We start from the raw sequence: 9,426 nt of genomic DNA, 5'->3' as shown, positions 1-9,426 counted from the left end.
ATGATTCCATCCTGGGTTCACCCCATGGGCTTGCTCCTGACTTTCCAGATTAACACCTCAAAACACACTAGAAGTTTATTTCAGATGACGATATCCCAGTCCTACATCTTGCCCATGGAGACAAAGCTCGGAGCTGTCAGTTTCATCTTTCTTTTTCACAAGCATTAAATATTCTAGTTCTTTCTTTTAGTAAAACAACAACAACAAAAAACAATCTTTTGATAAGCGTTCTGATGGATTCTCACTTTAGTCCAAATTGCCAGCCCAGAAGCCCCTGCAGACACGACCTGAATATCAAGCCTTATATCACGCTCTGAAAGAGCCCCAGATAGAAGGAAAATGTAGTGGCTGCATCATCTTCTGTCTCATCTTTTGCAGCTGGGATTCAAGAACACAATCAGGAATTTCTTACTTGATTCAGATCTTGGATTGGCTTAAATTTGTAGAGATTTGAAAGCCCTTTTTCCTACTTTGCCTCAATTGATTTAAAAAAAATAAAACCTGTAGGTGAGCAGCGAAGCCTTGTTATACCCGTTTCACAGATGGGGAGACCGAGGAACAGAGGGCGGAAGAAGGGACCTACTGGAGTCTCTGCCAGAAACTGCCAGCTCTTCCAGGAATAAGGGCCTGACTTCAGCCTGGCGCCCTGCCCGTGACCACCAACCCCTTTCAGTGTGGGACACGGAGCAGGGCCAGAAAGTGTGGACCAGGAGGGAGTGAGGAGGGGATGCCTGTGGGACTGCTCCCCTCCCAGCCACTGTGGCCTCCGACCCACCACTGACCTCGGAGTCGGCCAAGTCAACTGCCCTTGCATATTATGAGGACTTAATTGGAAATTTCCTATCAAGCTATAGAGAGTTTAATTAAACATGATGAAGAAATCTCCAAAAATCAAGCCCTTGATCATGTGTGTTTTTGCTCTGGACTTAGAAAGTCATTTTCACCCCGGTTGCCCTTTCTCGGAATGAAAAATCAGACGTTGCTTTTTCCCAAAGGTGAGACCTTGGACTCTGCTACCAGAGACTCTCACTTCCTCTTAGTCTCTCTGTGGTTTTCCTTCTCAGCTGGTTCCAAGCTCCTCCTAAGTCTCCTAAGGCATGGAGACTTAGTTCTTGCACTTTCCATCTCCAGCAGGAATCTGCAAGGTCAAGTATATTTTAAGAACTATCGCTGGGCTGCTCAGAGAAGTGGGCCATTTTGTCGTCAGGGCGCGAATAGGAGTGTGTGATATGCTGGGGGTTTTGCTGCCCCGTGGGTGCAGCCCTGCATCCGGGCTCATGGGAGGGGGAGGAAAGAAAACGCAGGGCAGCTGTGATCTGTTCCAGAACGGTAAGCTGTGCTGTGCGAGGGCCTCATGGCCGACTGTGGAGCCCTGGGGCCAGGAAGCCAGAGGCATTGAATTGGAGCTGTAGGCGGCGGGGGGCTGCTGAAGGAACCCGGGCAAATGGGTCCCTTGGGCGCTGGGCAGGGATAGTTCCCTCTGCCCACTGGCCGCCTGAGCCTCTCCTTCTGCAGAAGAGGGCAGGGGACAGAGCAGCTGACCTCCAGCACCCAGGGGAATGGCTGGCCTCTGCCCAGGTCCAGACCGTCTGAGAGACTCCTTCAGAAACGGGGTGGATGCCGCAGGACGGCAGCGCACCTGGGCTCACTTTCTCCGCAGGTGCCCAGGGACTCAGGGCCGCTGGCCGCTGGGCTGTGACAGAGAGGAAGGTGGGCCGGGGGCCACCAGCTCACATGTGGCAGGGCCGTCCCATGCATTTAGATGGGACCATACACACAACCCTGGTGTCCTAGGGCTAATTCCACACCCTGTCATTTCTTAGTGGAATTTCCACTCTGCTTCAACTTTTTTTTTTTTAATAATTTAATTTATTTATTTTTGGCTGTGCTGGGTCTTCGTTGCTGCGCGCGGGCTCTCTAGTTGCGGTGAGTGGGGGCTACTCTTCGTTGCGGTGCACGGGCTTCTCATTGTGGTGGCTTCTCTTGTTGCGGAGCACAGGCTCTAGGCGCGCGGGCTTCAGTAGTTGTGGCCCATGGGCTCAGGAGTTGTGGCTCACAGGCTCAGTAGTTGTGGCTCACAGGCTCTAGAGCACAGGCTCAGCAGTTGTGGTGCACGGGCTTAGTTGCTCCGCGGCATGTGGGATCTTCCCGGACCAGGGCTCGAACCCGTGTCCCCTGCATTGGCAGGCGGATTCTCAACCATTGCGCCACCAGGGAAGCACTCTACTTCAGCTTTTAAACCTTATTATCGATATTACTTATATCTATATGAAAATATTTTCTTTCTGTTGACAGTGTTTTTAAGTGTTAAAATGCTTCCACATTTTAAATATTATATTTGTGAAGCATTTTTCTTCTTTTTATACGTCAGTATCTTACTTACAACTATTACAATTCTTTTTTTTAATTGTATTTTTTTATTGGAGTATAATTGCTTTACAATGTTGTCTTTCAACTATTACAGTTCTTAAACAATTACTCCTAGTATCTTGTTAATTCTCACGTTTTAAATTTCTTACATATTAAGAACAAAGTTACTCATATATTAATAACAAAGTGTAACATGTTTTTGTTTTTCTCATGAGACTTCCTCATAATTTTATTTCTGTGCAATTCAACAGAAACATATTTTATGATTTTTCTTCTTTTACTTGGGATTAATATTATTTAGGGAAGACTGTAGGATTTCAGTTTCGATTAACTCATGCCTTAACATCTTTCTGTGTCTCTAAGGAGCTCTAAGTGATTTCCCAAATAGATCTGTCCTACAGTTGGCATCCTGTGAGGTGCACAATATTTGCTGGAATTCACTAGATGTACCTGCTGAGATGATGAAGATGATGTCCTCTGCCAAGGACAGAGGACTCTGAAAAGAGAGAAGAGGGTTGAAACATATTGTCAAGACTCATTTCTTAGCATCAAGGATGCCACTTCTTCTCTCTCAAATTTAAATCCTAACTGATTTTCTTCATAACTGTTTTTCAATATGCAAGAAGTGCTACAGGATCTACCAGGAGACAGTGCAGTGAAGTTCTGGGCAGAAAGAACTTCTGGGCAGACTGTACTGAGTTAATCTTGGGCTGACGCCACAGACCCGCACGCAGCACACAAGGCCTCTGTCACCAGCCCGTTCCTGTGACCCTGGAAAACTGGACCACCTACATGGGAAGACAGCACCAGTGATGAGAAAACCTGGAATTCTCTCAAATAGGGCTTCTTGGAGGACTTTGATATTTTTAGTGTAGGACCGGTAGCCTTGTTCACACCCAAAGATCTGTCCTGGGCAAGCAGAGCAAGATCTGAATTGTGCTGTCAGGGAGGGAGTACAGGGGCCGCGGGGGAACTGTGTACGGGATTAACCTCTATGAGCCAACTCGTGAGCTTAATGTGTGACAGACCCATGGTCATAACACACCGAGATGCCTGTAAAAGATGGGCATGCCCAAGGGGCTAGGAAGCAGGGAGACTGAGGGCCCCCGAGAGATGGAGGGAAGGCGGGCTCAGCATGGAGAGGGGCCGGGTGGCCGGCAAGGTCTGTGTGCTCAGCTGGGTCATGAAAGTTGGGTGAGAAGCAGCAGGAACAGAGGCCCAGAGATGGAAGGTGTGTCTGCGGCCAGAGCCAACCTCGCAGAGCTCAGACCAGGGCGGACGGAGTGATCGGTCTCCGGACAGCTCGGCGGGGCCGCCGTGGGGAGAAGGTGAGGGTGGGACTCGGTGTCTTCTGCAGACCGTGTGATGGGAGAGTCCGTGGCTTCGGCGGTGCCACCGGCTCCCTGTCCCCCTGCCCCTCTTCCTTCCTCTCTGCCCTGATTTTCCAAATCCCGCTGTTTATTTCTGAGCTCTAACAGGGTAGCGTGGCTTCTCTTCTTGCTCACTCCTGGACACACCCCAGAGTCCCTCCCTCCCCAGGAAAGAACCTCACTCTTGTCAGTTGAGTTAAAATGAGATTCCGAGGAGGTACAGGCAGACGTTCCACCCATGAGCCTGCACTGTCCCCTGGGGGCCTGGCCTCCTGAGGAACGGGTGTGGCAGGGCGCTGTCCACACCTGCCCAGGGCTCGCCATGGACCGTCCTCTGAGCATCCTCTCAGCTTGGCAAGGCAGCCCCTCAGACCCCACGCTCATTCCCACTCCTCTGTCCTTGCCCCCGGGGACCTCTCGCCCCTTCCCAAGCCAGCTGCATCTTGGTTCATCTTGAAGACCCGAATCATATGCCAAGCTACCCGTGAGGTTTTCTTGGGCTGTCGCGCATGTCTTTAGACCCACATTTACTTGGTGTGTCGTAGGCAGTGCAGCCGTATCCTCTCTGGTGTCTGTTCCTTGGGTTCCGGGAGCCTTTCTCTCCTCCCACCTTTTTCTGTCCTCCATCAGGGCCACGGCTGCGATATTCTGGGGGCACAGCCTGCCTTGAACAGCCCCAAACTATTCTATGGGGGACACCTGAGCACGAGGAGAGAGAAAGGGGGACCGGAGGCCGGGAGTGGCCTGAGGAAGGAAGGGGGTGAGGGATGGCGGGCCCTGCACAGGCCCAGCGTCTGGGAGGAGCCGCCTCTCACAGCTGTCCAGGTGTGCGGTGGAGGCCCTCCTGGGGTTGGCCTCTCCCCTGCAGTGTGGATTCCCAGGGGATGCTGCGGGCCTCACAGACAAGCCCATCTCTGTGGTTAGGGGACCCGGCGCAGGGAGGAGACGCTGCCCAAGGAAGCACTCAGCCTGTCCCTGGATCCCCTCCCATGTGTACGTCACCCACAAGGCAAATGCTGAGTCTACAGGTGCTGCCATGACCGCGCTGGCAGGGCCTCTGGGGAGACTGAGGCTTCGAGGATGGTGCAGAAGGGAATCCCTTTGGGACAAGCAGGGTGTTTTGTCAAGAGGAGCAGCTCTGAGTCAGAGGCGCAGGCTGAGTTCTCGTGTCCCCATCCGGAAGTCTGAGAGCCTCTGCCCTGAGACTCTGAGCTGGTGGATGAGGGCCCATTTGTTACCAGATGTGTCCCCAGTGCTCGTGTGACGCCCATCGCCGTGCCCGCGGGGTTTATTGCTCTACGCCACCCTTAGAGCCCGTGAGTTTTTTCTCACATCGACCAGGATTTCTGTGCCATCCTAAAATAAATCTCGTCTGTCGAGTGCAAATAATCAGAAGAATAAAAGTCTGCTTTCCAAGACTAGTCATCCTGAACATTCTATGTCCACGTTCTGTAAGCACATGTGAATGTCAGTTTATCCACTGAAGGAAAGGACGTGATTAAACACTCGCTTTTTTGACTATAAACAAAACTATAGATGAGCAACCATTTTTTAGAAGTTGCTTTGGGTAAAACCTCCGCTACTGTATTTTCCTTGTGAAATAATGTAGCTCCTCTTGGTTTCATCAGTCATGACACTTCTGTCCCTTTTGAAACTCAACAGACTGGATAAAAAAATTACAATCAAACTAGGGATGCGAAACAAAATACTGTGATTCATTTTTCTAAAAGCACCCTTCACTTACGCACCAAAAGAAGAGAGATACTATTTCTAGGACTTAAAATCTGCCTATTCTTCTATATGTAGGTCTAGACGTGGAGAGAGATGACAGACAGACAGACAGACAGATGGGTGGGACACAGATCCTCTTATGACTAGCAGAACGCTTTTGCACGTTTCCCACACCGGGAAGACAGCGAGCTAGCTGGCCTGCTGCAGCCGGACTGGCCCGTCTGGGACTCCCGCGATGCAAACTGGCAGCCGGAGACCTGATCTTGCCGTTTTGCAGTCGTAACACCTGCTCCTCGGCTGGCTTCACTGCAGGAACGCTCTGTCAGGGAGAACAGAGGAGATGCGTTTTGTGTCGTTGCAATAATCCAGGCGGCCTGGATGCGACCTGAGAAATGAGTCCGAATTCTCTGTGATGTGCATGCACGGCCTTCACAGGAGGCCAAACTCAAGGCCGAAGCCCAGGGGCTGAGCTTCCCGGGTCCCCTGAAGGATCCCAGGTCACAGCTGCACGCGACGAGGGGCCTGCTTTACCCACAGCTTTATGACCACGTGATCCTTGTTTTATCTGCCAAACAGCCTTTTGTCTCGTTTGAGAATCTTCACGGTGCTCCAGACGGGTTTTGTTTATTTTTAAAACAACCTAGTATTTGTTTTTGTTTTTCTGTTGTTAGAAACAGTGCAGTGATGAGGATACCCCCTCTTTGAATGTGCCATGAGGCTTTCTTGGGATGGTTCCTAGAACTGGAAACCTTGCGTGAAGGGCAGGCCGTTTTCTTTGGTGAGTACTGTTGCAGGCATTGCCCCAGGCCTCGCTGCCCCTGTTCTGGGCTCATAACGATACCAGCACCACCACGATCCACGCCCACGGATCAGCCGCTCCTAATACTCAAACCAGGCCGCTCTGACCCCCGGACTCCTTTTTTAACCATGATAAAATATTTACCTGTTGCCTTAAAATATTTTTCTGCTTTCAGTATTACTGTTGGCAAATAACTGGTGTTTCTAAACGTTCCAGGTGAAACAGCAGGAAGAAACCGCATGCCTGTCTGGAACTGGCTGTGTGACCTCGGACCTGACCTTTCTGGGCCACCGTGAAATGGTCACACTGAATTCTCCCTCGGAGCCTCTTAACGGGGATTCAGAGCAATTTGATGGGGGAAGCACTTAACACAGAGCCTGAGACCTACTCAGTGGAAGTTTGTTTTAAATGTATTTTCCGCTAAACTAAATCCTACGGAAAAAAACGCCGCCACATGTGTTTCCATTGTTCAGCCTTCAGGCAGTTCCTTCCCTCTCCTCCTGTGGCCAAAGACATGTTGGTTAGTCTGAGATTCCTGATCCTCCTTTTTCCTTTTATGACACCAACCAGCACGTCAGCTGGCTGCAGATGGGCCTGCAGCCCCTCCTGTTGGCGAATCCCCTCCTCCCCCCCGATGGTCTGCGTGTGTCCCCCTGTGATGGCTGCTGTTTCTACAGGGACAGAGCAGGGTGGCCGTGCATGGTTATCAGTGACCACGGGATACAAAGGGGGGGCTTCAATGGATTCACACACCACACACACACACACACACACACACACATACACACTCTCTCTCTCTCTCAGATAGACCTTCACAGGAAAAGCGCTTCATAATTAAACAAGTGACTTGACTTTGTACTCTATTGCTGCAACGTTTTCAAGGGGCGTGATTGTACCTCAGGCCTTTGTATTTGCGAATGTCCAGTAGGAAGCCAGGCTTGCTGCACAGAACTCGCCTGGATTAACGGGCTGTGCCTTGTTCAGCTGCATCGTTTGCAGCGTGGACGGTCTGGGCCCTGGAGTCTGGCTGCAGAGAAGCCACGTGGCCGGGAGCTGTCCTCAGGGACTGTCTGTGGCAGAGCATCGTCTGTCGGGGCTCCCAGGGTTGCAGGGGATTCCAAACACAAGCTCAGGAATAAAACACACGTTTATGACCTTTTTTTGCCAAATTCTGCAGCATACCACGTGACAGGCTCCGTCTCCGGATCTGTTATTACTGTTTCTGCCCCAAACCCCTCAGCTCAGTTCAAAGTTTCCAGGAAAACAAAAGATAATGGAGATCCATCAGGAAGTCAGACCGTGGCGCTGGCTTGATATCATATTCTATGCCTTATGAAGTTTTCTCTTATCAGCACCCGCATCAAATAATGTTTATTAAGCCCGTCCTGGGCCCAGTGCCAGCAGGGTAATGTTTTCCTACAGTTCCCTCACTGTGCTGGGTTTTCAAATGGTCCTGACCAATTCTGTTGTGAAATCAATTTCTCCCTTGTTAACCAAATAGGTTATTTTTGATGAAAATCACAAGATAATTGAGTTTGTAATCTCAGTGAAAGTGGTTCAAGAACTCCAAGGCCCCGGCGTGAGTGTCAGCGCACTGAAGACAGATATGCCCAGGGTTCCGGGCTCAGCAGCCTGGGAGTACGGCTGCACGTGGGCCTTCACAGCCGAGGACACTTTCTGTGCACAGTTTTCAGGACATAAATAAGCACTATGGGTGTGCATGGCACTTAGAAACAGGCATTTAATTTCCACAAAGATAGCCGTTATCCTTGGTATTAGTTAGCTGCCCTTCATAATTCATTCCCTTTATTTTTTTCCTAAAGTTTCCCCAAACGGTGGGTAAAAACTTCTAATACAGATGTCAGTTGTAAATTATGACAATAGCTGTTTGCGTTTAGGATCTCAGCATCCCCCCGCCCCCAACGCCCACTCCAGGAGGAAAATCGTCGAATGTGAAAATGTATTAACCCGTTAGGTTTATCCAGATGATCCTACATATTAACGTGGACCTCTAGGTATTTGCCATTAGCCAGAGAGTGGACACCAAAGTAAAAACAAATAGGTGCAAATCTCTTTTTAATAATTATGAGCTGCCTGATACTCAGTTTCATGTACATCACCTGAGCTATCCTTTTTGGAGGCCTAGGGAAGCTGGAAAATTCACCAGAGGTCACACTGCCCTTGGACCCAGATAAGGTTCACTAAAACCTCCCACACCTGGCCCCTCCATAAGCTCTCTGAGGCAGTGAGTTCTCAGCTGGCTTTTCACAAACCCCAGGCATTTCTTTACAGCATGGCTGTAAAATTTCATCTAGAGGCAGTGAATTTTTGAAAGAACTGAGGTCCACGGTGGCATCAGCCTGGCTGAATGGTGAGGTGCTCGGGCCTCCATCCCGGGGCAGAGCAGGTGTAACTCGCTTCGGGAAAAGAGAAGGGGTGTAAGATGCCATGAGGCCAACGCCGAGAATACTGCTCATTCACAGAGCACGAAGAATCTGGACTCCAGGGTGTGTGGAAGAGAGCAGCCAAGGGGGAAACAGCTTCTTTAAACAACGTCATGGTCAGAAGGACAAGGAAAGCAAGGTGGGATGACCACGCGTGAGCTGAGCCCGTCAAGAGAGCTGCCGAATCTCACGACACACGGAAGGCTGTCTTGGTTTCACAGAAGAAGCTGACAGCTGCAGCCCTGATTGGCAGCAGTTTGGGGCTTTATGTCGGGGTGACGAGGAGAGGCATCAGGGAGCGGCTGCGGGGCTGGAGGCAGAGGAAGGTGGGCTCTTTCAACAGGGTCAGTGCCCTGGGTCCCCGCCGTCTCAACTCCTGTCCTGGACGCCGGCAATGTGCCCTTCCTTCTGGAAGAGGGCAGACAGCCTCCCTATGGGCTTATCTCTGCTTCCAGGAGGAAAAAGGGAGCGTTGAGCATTTTTCTTGCATCTGCTGTTTAAGTGCCTTTAGCTCAAAATACATTTTATGTCAAAGAAGCATATTTTGGGGTGATCTAGTCTAGTTTCCTTCCCGGCGGAATTGCTCCTGTGCTCACGTGCAACGTTTAGCAAGGTTTCCACGTCCCAGAGGTTTCACAGCTACAGGCTCCCTCCTTCCTGCCCCCTCCTGCTCCCTCCCTCCCTCTCACTGTCTCTCTGTCTCTCTGTGTTT

The 9,426-nt window shown here is 50.5% G+C and overlaps 1 long non-coding RNA gene across 1 annotated transcript; it reads left to right on the top strand.

The window, feature by feature from the left end:
* The first annotated feature begins 1,053 nt into the window (after positions 1-1,053).
* Positions 1,054-7,075, top strand: LOC133081367 (uncharacterized). Its single transcript, XR_009698798.1, has 3 exons — positions 1,054-1,145; positions 6,143-6,249; positions 6,487-7,075. It is a non-coding gene; the product is annotated as an uncharacterized LOC133081367 (long non-coding RNA).
* The last annotated feature ends 2,351 nt before the right edge of the window (positions 7,076-9,426 follow it).

This window comes from Eubalaena glacialis, chromosome 20, assembly GCF_028564815.1.
Source record: "Eubalaena glacialis isolate mEubGla1 chromosome 20, mEubGla1.1.hap2.+ XY, whole genome shotgun sequence".
NCBI classification, from domain to species: Eukaryota; Metazoa; Chordata; class Mammalia; order Artiodactyla; family Balaenidae; genus Eubalaena; species Eubalaena glacialis.
Note: the sequence above shows the minus strand (reverse complement) of the source record. Positions and strands in the feature narration are given on the sequence as shown.